Below are 26,014 nucleotides of genomic sequence, written 5' to 3'. Positions count from 1 at the left end.
CCTGCAATATAGGCCGTCTAATTTATATCTAACGGATAGGAAGGAAACTATGGCAATTTTGAAAAAAATATACCCACACCCGTCTCCACATTTGCAAATAAGGCCTCCCCTCGATCATCTTGATGTTTCGTGGAACGCATGGGCATCTTGCTAGTACTACATATAATATATAGAACATTGATTATAATTTGGGATAATGTGTGGCTTTTGCAGCTCAGGGCTAAATATTTGTCATAATGTAGGGGGCGGGGCACTATACTTTGTGTGATAAACACGGTGTACGTATGGAACATGGTTTAGATTATGAATATCTAGTTAGTACATCAAATGTACTATTATTTGGAACCAACATCAAGTGTATTCAAAAAATTGAATTTGAGTTCATATAGTACACATAGTTCATATATATATATATATATATATATATATATAGTAATCATGTGGTGTGTTGTTAAGGTAATACACGAATGATGGTTGAAGTTGGCAACAATCATGATTGTAGATTCTTATCCAAATAGAGAAACGAATTCAAATTTAGTTCGAATTGCAGCTGTAGTATAGACATTTGGAATGCACTAAAATGTTGGTATGAGTAGGTTGCATGCATTATACAACTAGCGAAAAATTTTAAGTGGACATACCATGGATTCATAGCTTTGAATAGCATTTATATAGTGAAACGGGACAAGACTCTCTCTTTGTGTGGTGTGAATAGTTTTATTTTTTCGTTTTTTCGTTGAGGGAAGTGCGAATTGATTTGGTACGTACAAGTATAATCTTACACGTTAGGCTTGTCCCTAAAATTCAACCCGTGCCTTGTTATATCCCGAAAATTCAGATATCGTGCTCCCAAAACTCGCGCCTTCACAACCTGCGCCTTGCTATCTCGAAATTACAACGCGCGCGAAGACTCCCTCGAGCTGCCAAATCCTAACATGTGAAATCCCCCTTCTAACCGTGAGCTGAAAGGGCAGCTAGTTCAAATTGGTGGGGGTACTTTTGTAACACACCCTACATTTTGGACAAGCACGTCCCTAAGTCATGGTTCCCCCTTCCCATCGCCTCCTTTTCGCCATTCAAAATCCCAGGCCGTCATAACCTCTCCGCTCCAGCCGCGAAGCCCCACCCTCCTCCGTCCGCCACCTCACCACTGCCTAGCTGGAGCCTCTTCCCCGACTACGTCGTCCACCACAACAGCTTGACGTCCCTCATCCACCCCCCCGGATGAGGATTCGTTGTCCATCTCGTCGTCCTACCGGTTCAGCCACCCCATCCTCCATCTCCAAGGAGATGCTCCGACAATCGCCTTGTCTATCGCGGCTGCTCCATCCCCATAGCGTCGCCTTAACCTGCTCCAGCGGAACCGCAACATCCTCACCGACTCCTCCGACGAAGCCGAGGCCTACTCGGCGCCACCAAAGAGGTTGTACACTCATCACATCACACCTTCTCCTTAACTCAACCTCCCGGCACCGACAGTGCTCCATCCCGCACCCCCATGGCGCGGCTACCTCGAAGTTGGCGTCGCAGGCGGCATCTCCATGACGGTTCTTCCCCAGTGCGAGGCCCCTCCGGCGGCGGCGTCCATACTAGCCGGATCAGCTGCTTCTGCTCCGGCTCTCGCTCGCTCGCGCTGCTGCTGCTGCTCTCCCCCTCGCTCGTGATGCTACTCTGCTCCAATTTAGCTACACTTTAGTCGACTGAATTGACTTTTGGGTCAGTCGATTTTAAGGGGGTATGGGGGCTCGCCGGAGTTAAGGAAGAACCACCCGCAGCGGGGAGGGGGCTCGCGGGAGAGGTACCCCACTATCTATCTTAGGGTTCAGGGTGGGGGCGGTGGTCACCGGCGGTGGGGGTGCGGTGGGGGGTGGTGGCGTGGGAATCGCCGGAGAAAAAGCTCGGCGTGGGGGGCCTAGAGGGCCGGCCGAGGCGGCAGCGGACTGGCGGTGGGTAGTGGTTTCGGGGTGGCGAGGCTGCGCAGGAGCGCCACCGGCCGTGGGCGGCGGGGGCCGGCGGTTCGGCCGGTGGTGGCTGGCGGCTCAGGGGGGTGCAGGTTGAAGATGAACCGCAGGCCCTCCCTAAACTACATGTCAAGTGCCTCTCTACTACCATTGCGTTCAGTTTTCACAGTAACACTCAGATTCCACAGTAAATTTCAGTTTCGACAGTTAAGTTCCGAGTCAATAGTTTTTACCTCATCTGTAGTAGTCCGGTGGTTTTTGGTGATCTAAATTTTACATCTATCAATTTTTGGTAATGTATTTTACATCATCAATTGGAGAGGCTATTAGAATCCCACTTGAGATTAACGATGTATGTCTTGTGCTGCTTCAACCTCGACGTCTTACGGCTCGCCGGAGCTGCTCCAACGATGGAACTATCCATCACAACATAGCAGTGACCTGGACGCCATCCACAGATTCCTCAGATCTTCCTCCACACCTCTGACAGCCACCTCTGCCTCAACTTCTTCAGCAACCAACCCAATGATGCTGAGGTCGACACGGCTACGGCAAAGTGGTTGTACACTTGTCGCATCACTTATTACTCTACATTCATGTCGATCCATTAGGGCTATTTTGGTTCAACAGAAAAACATAGCAATGGGAAATTTCCCTATGGCACTCTACTATTCAAATATTCATGCATTTTGTTGGAAGGAATGGAGCAAAACACCACCTGGACCTACTTTCCAAAATCCTATGCATGAAAACAAGACCAAGTGCATTAGTGGAAGAATAACATTCTAACTGTACACGCTTTCATATGGTTTCACTTTATTTTGGCCATGTTTCTTTGCATTCCTCTGCTCTTCCAATTCCTGTGAACCAAACACCCAAGTTGACAAAAATCCTGTGTTCACAAATGCTCTGTTTCCCATGTGCATTCCTATCCTATTCTGGTGTTTTTCCTATCCCTGCGTTTTTAGAATCATGCAAGCCAAATGAGCCCTTATAGAATTACTTCAGTTACAGGTAGGTGTCGAAGAAAACTTTGTGTGGTTTGTCCTGCTCCTGCCGCGGCGTCGTCCACCTCACCTTAGCTGCTCCATTGACAGAAGCATCCACTAAACCAGACATCACAACTCCTGACCGTCTTTCGCCACCTCAGATCACCTTCCCTACTGCTAGCACCCACTGCAACGGCATCACCATCATCGACTCAGCAGATGAACCTGAGGAGTACACGGGTCCACAAGAGAGGTCGCACTCTTCTGTTTCTGCTTATGTTATGCATTCCTTAATATTACCTGCTACTTTATCGTCCTGTTCACCTCTTAGACTCCATGTCAGGTCCAAATTAATGTTCAAACTTGAGTTCTAAATTAGTTGTGGGGCACATATCGAGGCAGCAATGAGTGTCTCTGTCTAATATCTGGTTCACCTAGGGTATGCCTATGTTGTTCATCTTGGGTGGGAAACAAATAGTAAAGCAATCATCAGCATGTTATCATTATTTTTGGATCCATCCACTGGTTGTTACCATCACTCTAGATTTCTGCATGCTCTCCTTACATAATCTCACTATATTTTTTGTATGCATGTCAGATATTGTACACACTCATGTCGAACATGTAGAGAAAAAGAGAAGAGTTTTGCACGGCAATACAATGTCATGCAGACATTGCTCCATGGTGGGTTCAATGCCAAACCCTCCCCCCTCTCCAGATTGTAATCCAGAGGAAGATATTTGTTCTGAGGTGGATTCAGACATAGCTGACCACTCCTATTTATCCCCCAAGGTGTTTGCTCTAACTTGGCATGATGGTGTTAGTCATATCATGCATATGTTGCCTTGCAGTGCCTACTTTCGACATCATATATGTCATCTGCTTAGTTTAGACATGTTCTATAATGCCACTTGTTTAGTTTCAATATCATATATGGGAATTATGCAGTCTCATGTCTTTTAGCCAGCCATAATGTATGTGAAATCTGCAATGCCATCCTGCTTAACCAGGCATCATATATTTGAGTGATATCTTTCCCATCCTTTTCTTCATTACATTTCCATTTGTCGACAATATTTGTACATTAAACTACTCTTCGTGTGAATCAGCCATTTGAGTGGGTGATGGAAAAATCTGGAGTGAAAACAAGGCCTTCAGAGCAGACAGTGCTACCTGTCGAAGTAGATCTCTTACTAGGTCCGGATAGCTCTTCAGAGATGGATTCAGAGATAGATGACCAGTCCTACTCCCCCACCGAGGTGTATGCTCTAACTTGGCATGGTTATACTACTCATATCATGCATATGGTGTCTTGCATTGCATAGTTTAGACATCATATACACAATATTCAACACCATGTTCTTAGTTCAGACATCATATATGCGAATGCCCTCTGCGTAGCATATAAATCACATATGTGACTTAAATCATGCTATCCTGATTACTTAGATAACATGTATGTGAATTATGTCATGCGATCCTATTTAGTTAGTCATCATATCTTTGAATTATGTTATGCTATGCTATCCAGTTTAGATAGACATCATATATGTGAAATTATGTCATGCTATCCGTTTTAGTTAAACAATATACATGTCAACTATTTCATGCCCTCTTTTTTCCGTACTATCTATTGCATATGTCTCTCATACAATGTTTGTACATTCAACTATGTTCCCTGTTTATCAACCATTTGAATTGGAGCGGGTGATGGCAGTATCTAGCGGAGTAAAAACACAGTCTTCAAATAAAACAGTGCTACCTCTTGGTGGAGATAGCACCCCGGTTGTACATGCATGAGAACCAGCCCTACCACACATAACCCGGACTCTTGCAGATTGTACCCCTACTTCGATGGACAGAGAACCAGCTTCACCCAATCTAACCCCAACCCCAGCAGATAGTAACCCAGTTCCCGTTGACACAGCACCATCTCCACCACAGAGCTCCCAAACAAGAGCAGTTAGTAAGGCAGCTCCAGTGCCCAAAGCGCCAGTACTACCACGGCGAACCCCAACTCCATCAGTTAGTACACCTATTCCTGTGGAGGAAGCACAACCAACCATTCATAGCTTAGCATCTATCGCATTTGATGTTGTTAAATCCTATGTGCGTATCTTCCCATCATGGAAATATAATACTGAAGATGAAGGAAAATGCTAGTTGCAGGTGTTTGTCCAGGAGTTATGTGTAAGTAATGTTATTCATGGCAATTACTTTGCTTTGTCCCATCCATTCTACCTCCATGATGGTTATAATACAGCAAATTTTCCCATTTTTCTCTATAGAGAAGGACCGATTTGGAAACTCAGGATGAGGCAACCTGTGCTAATACCTCTGCTATCTTCAAGAATGCTTGGTTGCAGTATCGGAATTACCTGAAGAAAACGTACTTCACTCGCAAAGAAACTCGTTAAATTCCCTTACATTCTCCTGAGACACATTTAGTGGATGATGACTACGAATGCCTTGTTTTGTAGTGGTCCCGAACCAAGAATGTGGTAAGGTCTATGAGCTCATTTTTTAAGTACTATATGCTTCCGTATTACTATACTCTGTTCATGTAGAACAAGTGCTTAAACCTGAAGAACAACTATTCTCATTTAAGATTCCATTGCTATCATGCATACTGCTTTGCTCTTGTATCACTGTATTTACTCATACAAACTTATTTTTAAATTGAACGATCCAATTGAAATTCCAATGGCACAACAGGTATGTTTACGCATGTTTCTTTAACAGGTTTGCTCTTATAAATAGCTCTGTTGATTTTAATTTCAATTGTGTATACAGTTGACTTCCCATATCATGCACATTAGTAGCATCACAACAGAGCCAATAGTGTTGTTGTACATGTAGACCCGTGGTACCCATCTGAAATCTTGGTGTGTCGTGTAGTTTCCCACGCTTTGTATTCTTTCAGTGCTGCTTTCTCTTGAATAGATATGATTTGAAAAGTGTCTCTATTTTGATTTGGCAAGACAATCCAGTGACCATATAGGACATAGATATATGTTTGTTTGATGCTTTTATAATTTACTACTTGGCAACAGAAGACTTGGTAGTTTAATCTTGTCCACCTTACTAATGAACTGGTTCACCGAAATGAGTTTCATATACGAGTACATGCTAAACATGTTATGTGTCTGCTTGTTTCTTCTTTTAGAATGCTGACAGAATATTGGGGAAGAGTGCCTTATTAAGCAATGGTAATGGAAGTAATGCAGATAAGGTTCAGGATAGTGAGACATCCTTGTTGGTCTCCAACAAAGCTGATAAAACAGCTAAGGAAAACTATCTTGAAGACGGTGAGACAACCCCAAAGTCCTGTCGTGGTTTACTGTTCGAGTTACTTGCCACTACCGCTTGCACAAGCTATTCGAACTCACTATCTGAATCAATTTGGTTTCTTGAGTCTCAACTACAAGCTGAAAGACATTGATCAGTTGTGCTGTGACAAGAAGCGGAAAGACTGCGGAAGTCCCTAGAGCATTCAGATGCATACTTTCTGGTGCAACAGCAAGCGTGGGAGGATTTTAGCGCCAAACAGGACAAAGCTAATAAGCTTGCTAAGCTTATTGCCAGCATGGTGGATACCCAGGATAACGTTTCTTGAGCTCTTCTAAAGTTGTTTCAGTTATGGACTTGTTTTGTTGCCGCGTTTATTTGCACTGGTGGCCAATTTTGACGGCCAGTGTATGTAATATGCTGCTTTGTTCCCTATATTTGCACTGGTGGCGAACTTTGATGCCCAGTGGATGTAATATGTGTAATAGATGTAATAGACTAGCGTTGGTTGCTTGCTTATTTATTTCCTTATTGTCTTGTTTAGTTGTTTGCTTGTAGTCACTGCAGTTCTTTTTCGACGTTTTTCTAGTGGCCACAATAACCTATTTTTGGTAACTAGGCCACAATAACCATGGCAACACATGGATTGTTGTAACCATGTGCCTCCTGCGGGCCGTAGGATCCATGGGCCTTCTACGGGCCGTAGGATCCATGGACTTTCTATGGGCCATATGATCCATGGGCCTTCTACGGGCCGTAGGATCCATTGGTCTTCTATGGGCCGTAGGATCCATGGGCCTTCTATGGGGCATATAATCATTTCGCCAAACATGGGTCATACTATTCGTGGACCATAACGGGCCGTTAATAGGCCATATTTGACAACGCTAGGAAAACAGCCCAACGGGTTAACGGGCCGTAAACGGGCCGAATGTAACCATGGGCTGAATTTCCCCACAAACGGAACAGGCCAATAACAGACCGTAACTAACCAAATTCTAGAAATGAGCCCAAGAATAAAGGGCCCTTAGATGGCCGAAAGTTAACACGGGATGGGAACGGCCGATGAAATAATGGGCCGTTAATGGGTATAAAGCGACACACTGTTCATTATGGGCCAGTTTCATCTCGGGCTTTTAATTGGCCTAGAGTTAGAAAGGGCCTCATATGGGCCGAAAGACATCATGGGCCATACATGGGCTGAAAGTTACAATGGGATAGAATCATATTGGACGGCCTAGATGAAGCTACTAGGCATAATTCCGATAGGCCGTAACGGGCCGGGAGTTAGCGGGCCGTAAATGGGCTATATACGAATAGGCCATTAATAGGCTTTCTGTGGGCTGGCCCGTTACCTTTTGGCCAAGTCAAACGGGCCGGCCTTTTCTCCAGAATGGGCCTCTGTTGGGTCGTGCCACTATCGACGTATCATAGGCGCCTCATGTCCAATGAGTGGATGACATCTGTCCCAACGGTGAGCCAACACGTGTTTCCTCCGGCCAATGAGAATTTTACACGTGGAAAATCCCCATTGGTCCGCGTTGTTAACGGGTTATCGGATCCAAAACCGGACCCAATAGCTTAATGGCGACCTGTTACGGTGGATGCCACGTGTCGGTTACCCTTGACGAAAACACTTCCATGACATGCCATTTATCGTCATGGATGTGGACACTTCCGTGATGATAATTTTGGTAATGTCATGGAACACTTCTACGAAAGCACATGTATGACTATCTTGATTCTATCATAAAACCGTCATGGATGTACATGCATGATAGAAAACATGACCTACTGTGACAAACACATATCAACACGGAAGTGTATTTTTTTGTAGTGACAGGCTGAATTTGGCCCACAAGCGGAACAGGCCAGTAACGGACCATAAGTAACCGGATGCTGGAAATGAGCCCAAGAACAAATGGGCCCTTAGAAGGCCGAAAGTTAACATGGGTTGCAGACGGCCCAATGAAATAGTGGGCCGTTAATGTGTTTAAAGCGGTGCACTATTCCTTCTAGGCCAGTTTCACCATGGGCCTTTAATGGGCCCAGATTTACAAAGGGCCTCACATGGGCCGGAAGGCAGCATGGGCCATAAATGGGTCGGAAGTTACAATGGGCTGGAATCATATTGGACGGCCCAGATGACGCTACTAGGCCCAATTCGGATATGCCATAACGGGTTGTGAGTTAGCGGGCTGTAAATGGGCTACATGCAAATGGTCTGTTAAAAGGCTTTCCGTGGGCCGGTCCGCTACCTCTTGACCAAGCCAAACGGGACGGCCTTTTCACCTGAATGGGCCTCTGTTGGGCCGTGCCACATGTCGACGTATCATAGGCGCCTCCTGTCCAATGACTGGATGACATCTGTCCTAATGCCAAGCCGACACTTGTCATATACTATGAGTGAGATTTATCATATTGCTTCATTACAAACTCACCGTAGTAACTATGCATGCCCCATTAAAATCAATCCTATTTGCACTTATGGCATAGATGACAAGATGATGGTCATTGGCTTTTGTTTTTCATGCGATGATATTGCCATGCTTCCATTACATGATTTGTGCAATTCATCTACTATGCCATGCCATGATCACATAGTTCCGGATATGCATTATTTTGGATGTTGTCAATACTCTTTTTGTGATTTTCCACTAATGCTCATGAGGAGACCCCCATAGTTCCTCATACATATTAGGAGATTTCGATGCATTCCACTTTCCATGCTTCACATGATTGTATGCACCATATGCATTATAACAATGCTCTAGATATGTCCCATGATGCATTATATAGTTTGAGTCTCCATTATGCTATACATAAAAACAAACCTCTCATGATGGATGACATGCTCATATATCATGCATCTCATTTATTTGAGCATTGATATTTTGTGCCAACCACCACATGCACATGCACATCATGATGGATGATGTGTACATATACCACACACACACGATTTTTCCTTTGTCTTTGTTTTGTGTAGGTACTCACGAATACTCGTCAACCTCACAATCCGATGAGTTGACGAAATGAGCTCATGAGAGCAAAGATGACTTGGGATTATTTGAAATGCTTCTTCCACCGTTTCCATTGCGCAAGGACTACGCGCATTACTTTTACTTGGCTCTCGCATGCCTATGGGCTACATACCACTTTACACTCTATGCCCATTCTCTCATGTTCACTTTGCATGTTATGCCTCTATCTATGCTTGTGCCATGCAATTGTGGCCCTTGCTTGCATTTGCACATGATTCAACATTTACCTATATGTATGTGTAGTCGCATGCTTGGTGGATATACTAGTAGCTATCACCATGCTTTCTTTGTGCCCCATGCTATTGATGATTGTTGTGTTGGGAGAGTCATGATGCTCAATTGCTATTTTACATAGGACTCCTTGCAAATACAATGATGATACTACCTTCCTCATATCTTGCTTTCATGCTTGTGATATGTCACATGCACCATTTATGCCCACTATTTGTACACATGACATGCTTACTTCTAGCATGTTGCATCTTCGCACTACTAGCTTACATGCCACGATTGCTATGATTGCTTGCTTTGTTGCATCACCCATGATCCATTCTTGCTCGTTTCATTGGGTTGATGACATATATGTCCATGCCTCTCACATGACTTGTCTTTTTGATTGTCACTTGTCTCCATTAGTTGCATATCTCATATTCACATGTATTGAGGTCAACCATATGCTTATTGATCTTAGAGACTTGGACATATTGCTTGTTATGCATGCTTGTTTGATTGTGCTTAATGCCTTTGGTTGTTCTTGCATCATATGCTTTCATACCATGCCATATTCCCTCGTCCTTTCTTATGATGAGCATGATGTATACACTTGTTGGGTATCTCACCACACGAGTGATAGGTTTTGCATTTTCGCTAACCTCATTTTTTTCAAGTGTTTGTCATGTTCTTTCACTTTGAGCGATTCACAAGGCGCTGCCATTATGAGATGTTATGGTCATGTGAAGGCATACACGATGCGCAACACCAACATCTTTGGGAACATTCATTAGGTGAACTCATTCCCTCTGATCCATCCTCCATTACACATCTTGGATGGGACATACTTTCATTGTTGTTTCCTTCTTGTTGTCTACATGATGCACCTATTGGATGGACGAGTGACATTGGATATTGACCCTATAGACCTTCACGTTGAGGAGTGCTTGGACTTAGCGGACGCACCTACTTTGGATGCAACACAGGACAACCATTCATGCCACGACATCGAGCATTGGTACGTCACCAAGCCATTGACACATTGCACCAACACCTCCATATACATTGATTGTGTGTCCACATGTCATGCTCGATGGACATATCATAACCACCATAAGTTTGCACCTTATGCATGGATTGACTCGCATTATGATTGTCTTGTTGCATCTATTTCCATGTCATCCATGATATATAATCTTGTGCACTTCATTAGCAAATTTGTTGTGATATACCTTGATGGCATATTCATACATAATGATCACATTGCCAACTATAAATTGCATGATATACCAATAATTTTGAGCACCCCTTGCCATGTTCATGCTCTTGATAAACCGTCCCACTATGACATCATTTTGCACAATGGTAGAATTTATCACTTCATGCACAATGAGCTTGATCACTTGAGTGCATTATATGCCATGCCTTTTCATTTTGCTAAGCTTCATGCTCATTGTCACAACCAACATCATTGGACGAACTCATGCTTCATAGACTGACACCTTGTGTGCGCTAACCATTATATTTCCAAGTGTCCCTTGTGTTTGCACTTTTTGCATGAATACCATTCCGGCGACACCTTAGACTACTTGCACCGCGCCATGATAACAAGTTCCTCCATGTTTGCCATTTCCATGGTGATGTGGCTTACGATCCGAGGTCAGATCCCTCCCAAGGGGAGGGGATGATGTAGAGCATCCTATGGTCATCCCCATGGACATGCCATCGTCACCCAAGGGTTAACTCGCTCCTCTCTGAACCGTCACTTCCTGCATATGAGACATGGCTACTACCTCAAATGTATATGCTATGCATGATCAGGAACCGAGAGGAAGAACATGGAACAACTAGGATCATTAGAAAGGATGGCAAGGACAAAGCGCGAGGAGCAGGAGAAAAGGCTGACGGCAAGTCACAACCACCGAACGACCGGTCCATACCGTACGTCCGAAGCCTGGAGGTTCAGCCATCCAGAACAACTATAGCCGAGGCACCCTACAGCACCCAGACGACTGCTAAATGTCGGACATCCGACAACCATCAGCCATCGGATGACCGGCACCGTCCGTATATCCGGTACCAACCGACTAGAGCCAAAACATCGGAAGTCCGAGGCCCTCCGAACGATGGCCCCCTGCGAGCGACCGAACGACTGACGCATGTGACCCTTGCTTGTCTGCGGACAGTGTATCGGGCCTAAGCCCATGTACCCATTCGCCCCTCACTTACCCCTTCGTGGCTAGACTATATATACTCACCCCCCTCCTCTCTTCTAGGGTTAGCATTGTGATAGCTCATTTTGGAGAGATAGAGCTTTGCTCATCCACTTGATACCCTACTCCATTGGAGACCGGGGCCTCCTAGGAGAAGACCCCCAAGTGGACTCAAGACGCCCTTGTGGGAAGATCCTTCATGGATTCAAGGCCTCCTTCTAGGAGATGAACTAGCTACCTTTGTACCCCCTTTATTGTATTTGGACCCTTGTACCTCTTTGAGTGGTTGGATCTAGCACATGTGTGATTGGATCTAGTTGATTTCAGTGTTTCCCTTGTGTTTTCCCCCCGTTCCTCTCTGTGTTCTTCGTGTTCGTCCTTGGGGATCTCTCCAATCGTGGAATATCGACCATCACCGGGTTCTACCTTGTATCATATGGTATATGAGCCAAATTTATCACGTATTTGGAGTTTCCACCACCTTTTTCTAGCCTAATTTTGTGTGTTTTTGCTCTATTTTTCATACAAGTTTTGGAGCCTCCTCTAGTTCTTCTAGTTCTACTTCTAGTTGGTCCTGATTGAATAATTAGAGCTAGGCTAATCCTCTTGTGCTTATAATTAGACAAGACATGTTGTTTCTAATCTCCTAAGTTCTTCTAGTTCTAGTTCTAGTTGGTTCTAATCTCCTCCCTCTGATTCTCCGGCGATGATTAGCTCTGGACGGTGAAGCGATGTCGGATCATGAAGGCTACACACTTACAACCAAGTAGAGAGGCCGTGCTTTCGGTCTTTAGTTCATGGGCGATATGAGGGATTGTTCATCGATGGTATGAGGAACTCCAAGTATGATCTAGACCGACATGTTCTTCTTCTACTGCAACTCGGTGCCAGTAAAGATCGGGGTCACGACCCGTTATGCATCTTCATATTGATCTTTGGTGATCGTAGGTGCGATTTTTTTTGTTTTCTACTACGTTTCTTAACAAGACGTCCATCATGACTTAAGTTTACAACCCAAAATATCAAAATGACAGGAGCGGGAGTTGCAAATTGAACAAAATATAAATAGCCCAGCCTGATGACCCGCTTCAAGACTAATAACTCAAATGCTTCCCCTCCTTTTTTCATCAGATGACCAAAAAGTTTTGAAGACATTGAGTGTCTATTCATCTCAAGGGGTAGTCAATAAAGATGGTTGATGCGGGCCTGGCGTTGAATCTCGGTGATGAGTTGGTGGAGCTGCAGGTGCTGAGCTATAAAGACGAGGCAGTCATGGCATTGGCTTGAGGAGAAGAGGCTGGTTGTGCACATTGATCCCCTCAACAAATACCTTGGGTTGCAAGGCTCATGCCTCAGTCCATACCTTACCGAACTACTCACATATGGAGATCAGATTGCAAGAACAAACCTTGGAGATTGATTGATTGCAAATATGTGTTACAATGGATGCCTTGTGCGATGCACAACTACAAGTATGAACTAGATGAAGGAGCACTATGGTGGCGGTGATGGCTATAGAGATGGAAATGGCGGCGGCTAGAGTTTGTGGATGAAGATGATGATGAAGAGGTTTTGGCTGCTCCCGTGCTCATTGTTCTGTTGACATTTGAATGGGGTCCCCTTCATAAAAGTTGTACAGGTGGACAACCTATCTCGAAATCCATGCCAAACGGGCACTCACACTACAAAAAAAAGACACATCCGTGACATTTTGGGCCGAACAATTTTTTTTCTGTCATGCTTATGACACTTCTATGATGATAATTGTGACAAAACCCGGTATCATCATAGATGTGGTGGGCTCCTACTTCTATGACAAAAAATCATGATAGAAAATGGGCTTTTCGTCCTGGGCGGGCCGGAGACGCAGTTGCATGACATTCTTTGGGCCGTCCATGACGGAAAAAACCATGGTAGAAGCGAGGGCGAGGAAAATATCATGGAGTTCCCGGTTATGGTGGGTGGTCGGGGCCGAGCGATGCACAGAGGTTTGCGCATTTCTTTCGTACACATACGCGCGTGTGTGCGAGGCGCTGCGCTCTAACTGAACCCGAGCGAGGCATTGGGCTCTAACTGAACCCAGGCGATTGCACTAGCTACGTTACTAAACCCGAGAGATCCATCCCTTGTTGTTAACTGAACCCGAGTGATTCCTTTGATACTGCTGCTAACTGAAGCCAATCGATGCTGCCTCTTGATGAACAGAGCCTTGTTGGGGGTTTGGATGAACAGTTCTCGGTGGGAGGTTGGATGAACAGGCCCCCGTGGTAGTAGAGGCTGTTGCCGCTGGATGAACAGGACCCCGATCGATCGAGCCGGTTGGGGGTGGTTGAACAGGACCCCGTGGAGAGGGTTGCTTCAACAGTAGCCGGTGGAGGAGTGGTGAAGGCTGGATGAACAGGAGCCCGTGGATGAACAGTTGCAGGTGGAGGCTGGAGGAGGTCAACGATGGACGAACAGTAGCCCGTGGAGGCTGGAGGAGGTCAACGGTGGAGATGAACAGTATCCCGTGGAGTCCCGTTTTGCAGTACGCCACACCCCTCCCAATAAACAGGACCCCTTTTTTACCGTAGTGCTCCAACACAAGTCTGTTTACTCAATTTTGCGGTACACCACACCCTCCTGATCAACAGGACCCCGTTTCGACCGAAGAGGTCCAAGAGAAGTCTGTTTCCTCCATTTTGCAGTACGCCAGACCCCTCCTGATGAACAGGGTCCCGTTTCGACTGTGGCCGGTCGAACACAAGGATGTTTCCTCCGTTCTGCGGTATGCCAGGCCTCGTTTCGATCGGCTGTTCCATCCAAGTTGGTTGGCTCCCGATGAACACGACGATGACGCAGTTTCTCCGTTCTGACCCAGCCATGTACACGAGCCCTGGTCGTACATATGCGTGAGTAGGCATTCGAGACCCTGCCCGTATGTACGTACGTGGCCGTATTTACTTTCTTGCACCCTGGACGATGTACGTATGTGTACACGATATTAACGGGACTGCGTGACATGCTACGTGTGTGCCTCTACTACAAAACGTGCGCGCCTCTACTACGACATGCGCACTTCCTTACATGGCCACGGTTCATCGCTACAGCCTGCAGACAGACCGATCAACCAATATGTACGTACATGTTCACGGCCAGAATGACAACGCTACCTACGCTTCGACCAGGTGGGTCCCGACTGTCAGGCACTTCCTTGAGTGCGAAGATGTAGCTGGTGGGTCCCGGCAGTCAGGGGGCGAATTGTTTTTTGCCCGTAATATGGACACACTTCCTTGCGTGCAAAGATGTAGCAGGTGGGTCCCAGCAGTCAGGGGGGAAACGTTTTTTTCGCGAAATATGGTGGCCCGTCCGGTGGGTCCCTGCTGTCAGGTGGAGGAATCATTATTTTTCGCGTAATAAGGAGGCACTTCCTTGCTGCGACCATGGACCCAGCTGTCAGCCTCTCCATGTACAGTACTCTTCTGATGGAAGTCATTCCTTGACCACATTGACCACACCGCACCGAGAGCACCAAGGCGGTGGACGACGGTGAGGCCCAGGAAGGGGACGACGCGGAGCCGGGGAAGACGCGACAGTGGATGCCCACACGGAGAGGAGTACGAGGGTTCACTAGTTCGGCTGTGGTGTTAGGCTGCCGTCGCTGTAGGGCTTGGCCAGCGGTCGGAGTAGTAATGGCGGTGAGGCCTCCGCGGCAGCACAACCGGCCATGGGAGGCAGGAGCAGGCGGCACGACTGGCGCTACTTTGGGCGGCTGGAGCAAGAAGACCAAAGGTTGAAGAAGCACTACGGCCGTTGGATGGACATCGTACGGTCACTAGAGCTAGAATCATTCATATTGACTAAGTTGAGAAAGCCCTCCGTCCCCGTCAACTTAGTAGGCCCACAAGTCAGCCTCCCACTATGCTGGGTCCCAGCTAGCAGGGGGAGTATTCATTTTTTTTGTGCATAATGAGGCACTTCCTTGCATGCGAAGATATAGCTGGTGGGTCCGACCTATCAGCGGGGGAAAGGTTTTTTTCGTGAAATATAGAGGCCCTTCTGGTGGGTCTCAGATGTCAGGTGGAGGAATCATTATTTTGCATGCAATAAGGAGGCATTTCCTTGTGTGCGGCCGTGGACCCAGCTGTCAGCCTCTCCACGTACAGTCCATGTCCGATGGATGTCATTCGTTGACCATGTTGACCACGCCGCGCCGAGAGCACCAGGGCGGTGGATGACGGAGAGTCCTAGGAAGGGAGCGACACGGAGCCAGGGAAGACTCGGTAGTGGTTGCCCACGCAGTGGGGAGTACGAGGGTTTACTGGTCCGGCTGCCGTCGCCAGAAAATAACAGGAGGTGTGGGTGAGTAGAGGAATGGCTTGGACAGCAATGGAGTAGGGTGGGGTGATGCGGCCTGTGCGGCAGCACAGCCGACCACGGGAGGCGGGAGAAGGCAGTCCCATCGGCGCTGGTTTGGGCGGCTGGAGCAAGAAGATCAGATATTGAAGAAGCAACATGGCCGTTGGATTAACATCTAATGGTCACTGTTGCTAGAATCGTTTGTGGACTAAGTTGACAAAGCCTTTCGTACACGTCAACCTAGTAGACACACAAGTCAGCCTCCAAATCTATCCCAAACAGCATACAGCCCGAAATTTCTAGCCAGATTCAAATTAATTTAAAAAACTAAAGATACCTTTAATTTAAATCCAATGAAATTTTACCCGCACAAAAACAATGAAATGGAAAATATCAAAATCTGAAAGGAAAAAGTATTTTGGAACTAATTGCATGTTTGATGTATTTTTTTCATTTTATAGCCCATTTATTATTACTTATAGCCCATTTTCTAGGCAAAATGCATCCCTCCTCGTCTTGAAAGATTTCCGACCCGGCAGGGCATAGAAAAGAAAGTAGGCCTATGTTGGTTATTCTGCAAAAACAAAATAGCTGGGCTAGCCATTTTCAGAAAGGAAGAAAACAAACTAGGTTGGTCATGTGCTAAACATATGAAATAAAAGCCTGGGCTAGACAGGCCACAGCTCCCGCACAACCCAGTTGATACCCTTCTCCGTCCCAAAAAGCCAAAATTACTGCGCGCGCTGCTGGGTCCCTACTGCCATCCTCACCATGTATAGTCATCTCCTTATTCCTCTCGGTTGTTGACCATGTTGACAACACCGGGGGTGGCGCCGCAGCGAGCGAACCAAGGCGGAGGATGATGGTGAGGCCTCAAACAGGAACAGACAGGAGCCGGGGAATATGCACAGAATTTTAGAGTGTGATGTGGCCATGATGCATGCGCGGCAGCACAGCCAGCCGTGGGAGGCGGGAGCAGGCGGTCCTGCCGGTGCTGGTTTGGCTTTGGAGGTTGGAGGAAGAAGCGACTGAAGAAACATGACAAACATTGAATGTCAATCCAACGGTCAAGGTTGGCACAATCGTTTGTTGACTAAGCCGACCCCAAGTAGCCTACTTTTTTATATATAGGAAGAAAAGAAAAATAGGCTCGTTCGCCTGATAAAATTCCCGAAACTGCGACCGTTCGATCTTGTGTCACAACTAAAACTGCGAGGAAAATGCGTTCGTCTGCCATCCTCCTCCCAGGGAATATTCACCACATAAGTGACTAGCACGCTTGGTTTTCAACCGAGAGGTCTTGGGTTCGAGTCCTAGGAACTCTCAATTTTGTCCTCCTTCCTTCCTCGCAAAAAAAAGAAAGAAGAGGAAGATGCAGAGCAGAAGGTTAAATATGTAGTTCCTCTGATCATGGCCAAGCAATAGCTGCTGAACAACCTTGACAGCAATGAGGAGATGAAAAAGCTTGTGAAGATAATGGGAAAAATCGATGTGCTCTGTAGGATGATTGTCTCTTTATTTGCAGTGTATGTAGCACTCATGATGTATTGAGTGGCTATGACATGAGCACTTTGCTGAAACTAGTAATGAATGAAACCTGTGTAGCAGGCTGGGCATAGTGTTGTGAACATCTAATGATTTCTATTAATGGAAATCGGGGGATATCCCCTTTTACTCATAAATAAATAAATAGCAGAGGCCCTTTTGGTAATAAATAAATAAATTAGCAGAGGCCCTGTTGGGTCAGCTTTGTTCCCATTCGAAGACGTCGAGCAAATTGCAGTCCAACAGCAAACTATGTCATCAAATTCAAGTTTCACAGCCAAATATGAGTACAACTAAACAACAATGTCATCATGTTTTAGTCGTCATACAATCACCAAACACAAATCAACATACATAACAAGTGATGTTCTCACAGCAAAATACTAAACAACATGTTCATTAGGTTTCAGTTGTCATAGCAAACACAATTTCACATAGTAGATTAAAAAGCGTCTTCTGATAGCAAATACGACAAAAGCAATCTAATCATCATCCGCAGCAGTAGCGTCAACATCTTCGCCATGTGCATCAGTCTAAATCGTAATTCCCCACAGTGTCATCTTCTTCTTCATCCTCAATGTCCTCGAATGTTGGCTTCTTCTTGATCAACTCTTGTATGTCCACAGCACGACAGGCAATCTTTTCGCCAGCGTCATTGACGTGATGGTTTTCAAAGATATTAGGAACATCTGTGGAATCTTGTACATCAGGATCAGTGTAAGCATCATCTTGTTGTGCAACTTCATTAAACGAATTCCTCTGCTCAAACCTTTGCAATACTCTCCAGTCATCGCTATGTGCAAATGTGTCTTCCAAGAAAAATATCTGTGTTGCTTGATTTGCCAAAATAACAGGCTCGTTGGTCTGGTACGATGCCTTGACATTGATGGATTTGAAATATTCATCAGCTCTGGGTTTTGCAATCTTGGAAAACAGGTTATACCCATGACAGCACAACAGAACCACCCACCAATGATCCTCGAAACTGGAGATATACTGCAACTGGATAATGTCTGTTATGTTGGCAAACATTTCAGTTGTCTCTCTATCGTACGTATTCGTGCTCATGATGGCACTGTTTTGTCTCTTCATGCCTTCATCACGTCCAAGGGTGTTGTAGCCCACATCTCCAACAAAGCAAGATTCATAATGCCTTACCCGAGTATCAGGACCCATTGCTAGTGCGTAAAGGGCATCATCAACTGCCTGCCCATCCTCCCGGATCTTCTTAACCTATGGTTAGAAAATAGACAAGATGATCATCTTATGTACTCAATATATTAAAAAAAATGATAGTGCAATTCAAAAGCTTACATGGCTCTTGAACCATTTCGCAAATCCTGCCATAACCAGTTTGTTAATGTTTCTTGGATTTTGTGGCAGTAACTCCTTTTGTAGATGTCGCACAACATAGTGATCGCGTCAAACATCTAAGTATATAAGAATGTGCTGCAAGTTTAGTAGATTATGATGTATAAGCTGCAATACTTAGCACTTACTTGATATAAGGTAGTATCTCAGGATAGTTATTCAACACATACCAAACCATTTTCTCCAAATCTTTAGGTTTGTCCTCTTGTTGACTCTTCCCTATAACTCGAACAGAATAATCAAAAACATTGAGCCTGGGATTGTCCTCACCCACCTCTTTGCTAAGCTGATCAGTTGTTTCAATGTATTTTGAGCAGAATGTCAATGCTTCTGTAGCAATGTAATCCTCTGCAATGGAACCATCGGGTCTAGCTCTGTGCCTAACGTAGCCCTTGAAAGTGCCTAGACGCCTTTCAATAGGGTACATCCAGCCATACTGTACTGGACCTCTAAGTAGTGCCTCATCCGGTAGAAGAACATCCAAATGCACCATCACATCAAAGAAGGCTGGAGGATATATCTTCTCAAGGTCGCATGGGATAGTTGGTATGTTGTCTCTAAGACGCTCCAAAGCATCTATCCTGATATTTCTACTATAGAGTTCCCTGAAGAATTGTCCCAACTCTGCAACTGCTCTGTATAAGTTAGGGCGGCCCAATTCTCTAAGGATAACGGGTAAAACCCTTTGAAGTAGGACGTGGTAGTCATGAGTTTTCAAACCTTGTGCCTTGTTTCCATCTACACTGACTCTCCTTTCAGGGTTGGAAGCAAATCCATGTGGGAATCTCACACATGACAGGACCTTGCAGCATTCTTTTCCTTTTACCTTGTCCAAGACGTACACAGATGGTGTCATATCCCATGGTTTACCTTCATCTTCCACCTGCAAATCCTTTCTGATACCCATGTGTGTCAAATCAATCCTAGATTTTAACGTATCTTTCGTCTTGCCTTCAATATTAAGAAGTGTGCCAATAATGTTGTCACATATATTTTTCTCAATGTGCATCACATCAAGATTATGCCGCTGATCCAAATCTTTCCAATACTCCAAGTCCCACAAAGTGGACCTGCGGGTAAACAATAATCTCTCTTTTGCCCTGCCACGCTTTCTTTTCCTGCTACCATTACCAGGATGGTTTCCTGGTATAATATGCCTGACCTTCTCTAATTCCACTTGCAACTCATCGGCGGTGAGCCTCTTTGGCGCATCACGGTTTTCATGCTTTGCATTGAACACATTTCTTCGGTATTTTGTAGGACGCGGCTTGTCCTTGGCAAGGAAATGGCGGTGTCCAATGTAACAGATCTTGCTAAGTATTGCGTATGATAGCAGATTCCTGTCACAGCGAACACATGCATTGTAACCATGTGTCGTTCGCCCTGACATAGTGCCCAAAGCCAGATAATCATGGATGCACCAAATTATAACAGCACGCAGAAAGAAATCAGCTGGTGGGCTGCTATATAGGTCTCGAGTGAGAACACCCCTCCATAGTTGTTGAAGTTCCTCCTCAAGAGGCTCCATGAATAAATCAAAATCCTTTCCAGGACTTTTTTGGACCTAGGATGAGCAAGGCCATCATGTAGTTTGATTACTTGGTGCAGACATTTGGAGGCATGTTGTAAGGGATAACAAGCACTGGCCACATGCTATATGTGGCGCTCTGGTGGCCAAATGGGTTAAATCCATCTGAAGCTAAGCCAAGTCTAATGTTTCTCGGGTCAACAGCAAACTTTTTGTGTTTCTAATTGAAGCTTTTCCACTCACTACCATGAGATGGATGGCTCATTACATTCTGATCTCTGTACTCCTCATTCCTAGAATGCCACGGTACATCCTATCTTGTTTCAGCATCATGAAACAACCTCTGCAATCTTGGTATAATTGGAAAATGTCTCGAAACATTATGAGGAATCCTCTTCACAGCATCGCCATCTTTCCATCTTGATGATTTGCATTTCAGGCATTCACTTAAGTTGGCATAATCCTTCCGGAACAGAACACAATTATTCTTAAAAACATGGATCATATCATATCCAATTCCAACTACACGAAGGAAATTCTTCGTTTTACTATAGATGTGTGGCAGCTCAGACGCATCTGGGAAAGATTTGTGGAAAGCAGCCAACAACACCTAGGTCGATGTCTAAAGCTATGGCAAGATATTTGGACGAGCATATCTAAGTAACAAAATATATCTAAAGCTAATTTAGCAAACAGATTTGAGTGCTAAATTATGGCAGGCTGTTTCAGCAGTCAATGAGGCCGAGCACATAGCCATCAAACTATCGAAGGCCATCGCAGCAACAAGGATTGAGTATAAAACGGTATAGAGCTATTTCACCCAACAGATTGGCTACTAGACCATGGCAATCTACGTCACAATAAATATATGGCAGGATATTTTAGCAACTAATCGGGCTTGGCATGTCATCTCAGCTAAGGAGATTGAGTGCAGAATAGGGCAAGGAAGCTTCTTAAGAAGAGCATATTGACTGTAAACTACTTTGGCAAACAGTGAGATTAACAACGTCTACAGCTAACATTCAGCGCTACACCGACTTGCACGGGGCCTCAGTCTAGAATGTGTGTACCGTGGGAGAAGCTAACTGCCGTGCATCTCCACACGAACGTTGCCAACGGTGGCGGTGTTGACCGTCGTGCGCCTCCACAAGAACGTCGCCAGCGGTGGCGGCGCGGAAAGAGGATGATAATCTATGAGAGCGTACTGTGGGAGCGAGAGGATCACCGTGCGTCCCCTCGACGAACCGCGGCGCCGACGTATCGGCGCGGCGGGGAGGGCAGCTTTGGTGGAGCGAATGGAGTGGAGGGGATGGGGAGGGGGTTTGGGGAATATTATTGGCGAGTTGGTCGAAGGGCGGCTGAATTTGGGATTTAGGGGGAATTTTTTGGGGGGGTGGGGGGTCGCGCGGTGGGCAAGGGGAGTTTGGCGCATGGTCGGTTTCTCCATGTGCAGTCCCATGTGTCAGTGAAGAGGCAAGCCGAAGCGCGTTCCGTTTGCTTGAGCCATGTGCAGGACCGAACATGTGTGGGGTGCAATGCGACCGCGACAGGGGTGTTGTGACTGTATCGCCTTTTTTCCTTTTAAACCAGGTGCTTCGCCCCCTCAAAAAAAACTTGGTGTGTCGCGTGATCCATTGATACTACTACTAGTAATCCAGTAATCCCGACTAAAACGTCGCGGCCGGGTCTTTTCCCGCATGATATGCTGGGAGGTTGGCTTAGTTGGGTTTTTTAGGATGAGTAATGCTACACCTACGTAATCCCAGTTACATAATTAACGTAATGTGAAACGTGTGAGCTATTGATTGTAGATTGGGGGAGGGAGGGGCCCAGCACCATGAAAATCAGGGAGGAGAGAGAGAGAGAGAGGCAATTTACGTTAACCCTTTCGTAGGTTCCCGTAGATGTAGAAAGATGTGAAATGCGTGAGACTAGCCACAATGGAGAGTAACATACACTTGTAACATACACATATTACTACACTATGTTACTACCTTCATAGTGGGTAGTAACATAAGTGTGGTGTCATGCAAAGCTTCATTTATTAGGTTATAGACTCATATTGCATTAGGACATGTGATGTTACAGTAATTAGCTAAGTTACTCAAACTACATCTCTCCTCATTAAAACATTGCCACATAAGCAAATTTGTTGAGTTGGACTCGATGTTACTGCTGAAGTTACTCCCATTGTGGCTAGTCTGAATGTGTAGTGAACGTACTATTGTAGTGCCTAAGATAAATTGTGTATGTAGACCCTATGTGTTTATTTACTTCGCATGTTAGCTTTATCTCGATTCAATAAAAAGCAGAGTTGGTGATGATGGTGTGCCTGCCATCCTGCAATATAGGTCATCTGATCTATATCTAACGGATAGGAAGGAAACTGTGACAATTTACCCGCACTCCTCTCCACATTTGCAGATAAGGCCTTCCCTCGTTCATCCTTTTCTCCCACTAGATCTTGATGTTCTGTGCAACACACGGGCATCTTGCTAGTACTCCTACAATATACTATATTATTGTGAAAGTTCATATACACCGGCCGAGATTAATGCAAACACGGCAGATTTTCATTACATTTTGAACTTTTATAAGACAAAAAAATAAAAGAAACCTGACCCTAAACCTATTCTACGGCGCGACCGACGTCCTCCATCTGCGATATCCATGTACGGGGGCGGGGTTCAAGACCCGTGAAGTGAAGGTGCGGTCTCCGGTGAGGAAGAGTAGAACACGGGAGACGGACTGGCCAGTTGGCACACCATTCCCTGCCGCCTCCCATACCCTACTCATCCTCAGAGGAGTCCCCGACCTCGGCGGTGCCGGACGTTGGACGGCGGCAAGTAGGATGCATGGCTGACAGTGCTCCCATCGTTGGCCGCCAGCGTGGCCACCGCTTGTGCGATTGCGTCCGCGTCCGGCTGCACCGCTATTGCGTCACGAGCGACGACTTGAGTGAGGGTGGCGGCCTCGAGCTTCATCCCCGAAGACAAGCTCTCCCGCAGAGCGTCCGCGGTCACGGTCATGGCGGATGTGGTGCCAAGTAGCAGGACGATGCGCTATGGTGTGGAGGTTAGCTAGGCGTTGCCGCTTTAACTAGCGCATTCCAGTGAGGCCAAGCGTCCGGGTGCGTCATTAAGTCGTTGGAGTTGGTTCCTCAGGCACCAAGCCTCTTAACGACGGCATACAGACGAACGGCATGAATGCGAGCAGCTGGCACCGGCTGGGAACGCAATGCGCGACGGCGCGAGGGACGAGGGTTTTTGGTGTGCCAAGGTAGTCATCTGCAGTCGTGGCAACGTTGGAGATGCCCTTTGCTCACATTCGATCCCCACATTTCATTGAAAAGGAAAGACGACCCGGCATGGTCTCAGGTCCTGGGGATGCAGTTGGCCGTGCTACACCACTCCGCGGACGTGTCGCGGCGCGCGCGCACTTCGGCGCCTCGTGCATCCTTGACGAGCCGGGTGTTGATCTGTTGGTCGTTCCATAGTGCTAACGCCACCCTCGACACACTGAAACCGACCATCCCCAGCGACGATGAGCGTGTCGCTCATCGCGGTCGCCATGTCCAGAGGCGGTGTTGGAGGTGCGCCACGTTGCTGGCCCCCACGACCCACATGAACGGTTGCCGGTGGCGAGGAGGTCATGGGCCAGGTCCTCCATTGGACGAGTCTGTGCCACGTCGTCCCGACAGGTGTGTCCTGAGGGAGTCCTGGACTAAGGCGTCCTCGGGCGTCCGGCCTGTTACTCATTGGGCCGGACTGATGGGCTATGAAGACATGAAGACCGAAGACTATACCCGTGTCCGAATTGGACTCTACTTGGCATGAAAGGCAAGCTAGGCTACCGACTATGAAGATTCCCTCTTATGTAACCGACCTCATGTAACCCTAGATCTCTTCGGTGTTTATATAAACCAGAGAGCATAGTCTAGATAGGACATATTCATTACCATATACTCATAGGCTAGACTTCTAGGGTTTTGCCACTAAAATCTCGTGGTAGATCAACTCTTGTAACACTCATATTCATCAAGATCAATCAAGCAGAAAGTAGGGTATTACCTCCATAGAGAGGGCCTGAACCTGGGTAAACATCGTGTCCCCTGTCTCCTGTTACCATCGATCCTAGACGCACAGTTCGGGGCACGACTTAGAGGCATAACCGCATTGTAGGTTTTGTAGCAAGAAGGGTCATCTTCACACAATCCCATGTAATGAACAAGAATGGGATAAAGAAAGATGGCTTACAATCGCCACTTCACACAATACTTAAATAAAGCATACATCATTCAGAGTACACACATAGAACGACTACGGTCAAAGCCAAAAGAAAAGAAGATAACCCAACTGCTAGATCCCCGATCATCCCAACTGGGCTCCACTACTGATAAACATGAAAAGAAACATAGTAACGACCAAGGTTCTCATCGAACTCCCACTTGAGCTCGGTGGCATCACCTGCGCTGGTCTCATCGGCACCTGCAACTCTTATGGTGGTATCTGGTAAGTCACGAGGACTCAGCAATCTCACACCCGCGAGATCAAGACTATTTAAGCTTAAGGGTAGGAAAAGGGGTAATGAGGTGGAGTTGAATCAAGCACTAAGCAAATATGGTGGCTAACATACGCAAATAAGAGCGAGAAGAGAAGCAACACAACGGTCATGAAGCTAGAAGTGATCAAGAAGTGATCCTGAGACTACTTACGCACAACCATAACACAAGAACCGTGTTCACTTCCTGGACTCCGCCGAAAAGAGACCATCACAGCTACACACGCGGTTGATGCATTTTAATTAAGTCAAGTGTCAAGTTCTCTACAACCGGACATTAACAAATTCCCATCTGCCACATAACCACGGGCACGGCTCTCAAAAGTTTATACCCTGCAGGGGTGTCCCAACTTAGCCCATTACAAGCTCTCATGATCAGAGAAGGATATTCCTTCTCCCGGAAAGACCCGATCAGTCTCGGAATCCCGGTTACAAGACATTTCGACAATGGTAAAACAAGACCAGCAAGACCGCCCGATGTGCCAACAAATCCCGATAGGAGTCGCACGTATCTCGTTCTCAGGGCACAGCAGATGGGCCAGACATCGGGTTGGCATAGACCCTAGTTTCCCAGGGGGCGCCGGACATCGCCCGGTTTGGACCAGCACTCAGAGGAACACTGGCCTGGGGGGTTAAAATAAAGATGACCCTTGAGTCTACAGAACCCAAGGGAAAAAGGCATAGGTGGCAAATGTTAAAACCAAGGTTGGGCCTTGCTGGAGGAGTTTTATTCAAAGCGAACTGTCAAGGGGGTCCCATAACCCCAACCGTGTTAGGGACGCAAAATCAAGGAACATAACACCGATATGATGGAAACTAGGGCGGCAAGAGTGGAACAAAACACCAGGCATAAGGCCAAGCCTTCCACCCTTTACCAAGTATATAGATGCATTAATTTAAATAAGAAATATTGTGATATCCCAACATATCCATGTTCCAACATGGAACAATCTTCATCTTCGCCTGC

This window comes from Triticum dicoccoides, chromosome 3A (assembly GCF_002162155.2).
Source record: "Triticum dicoccoides isolate Atlit2015 ecotype Zavitan chromosome 3A, WEW_v2.0, whole genome shotgun sequence".
In the NCBI taxonomy this organism is placed as follows: domain Eukaryota; kingdom Viridiplantae; phylum Streptophyta; class Magnoliopsida; order Poales; family Poaceae; genus Triticum; species Triticum dicoccoides.
This window is presented reverse-complemented; position numbering follows the sequence as displayed.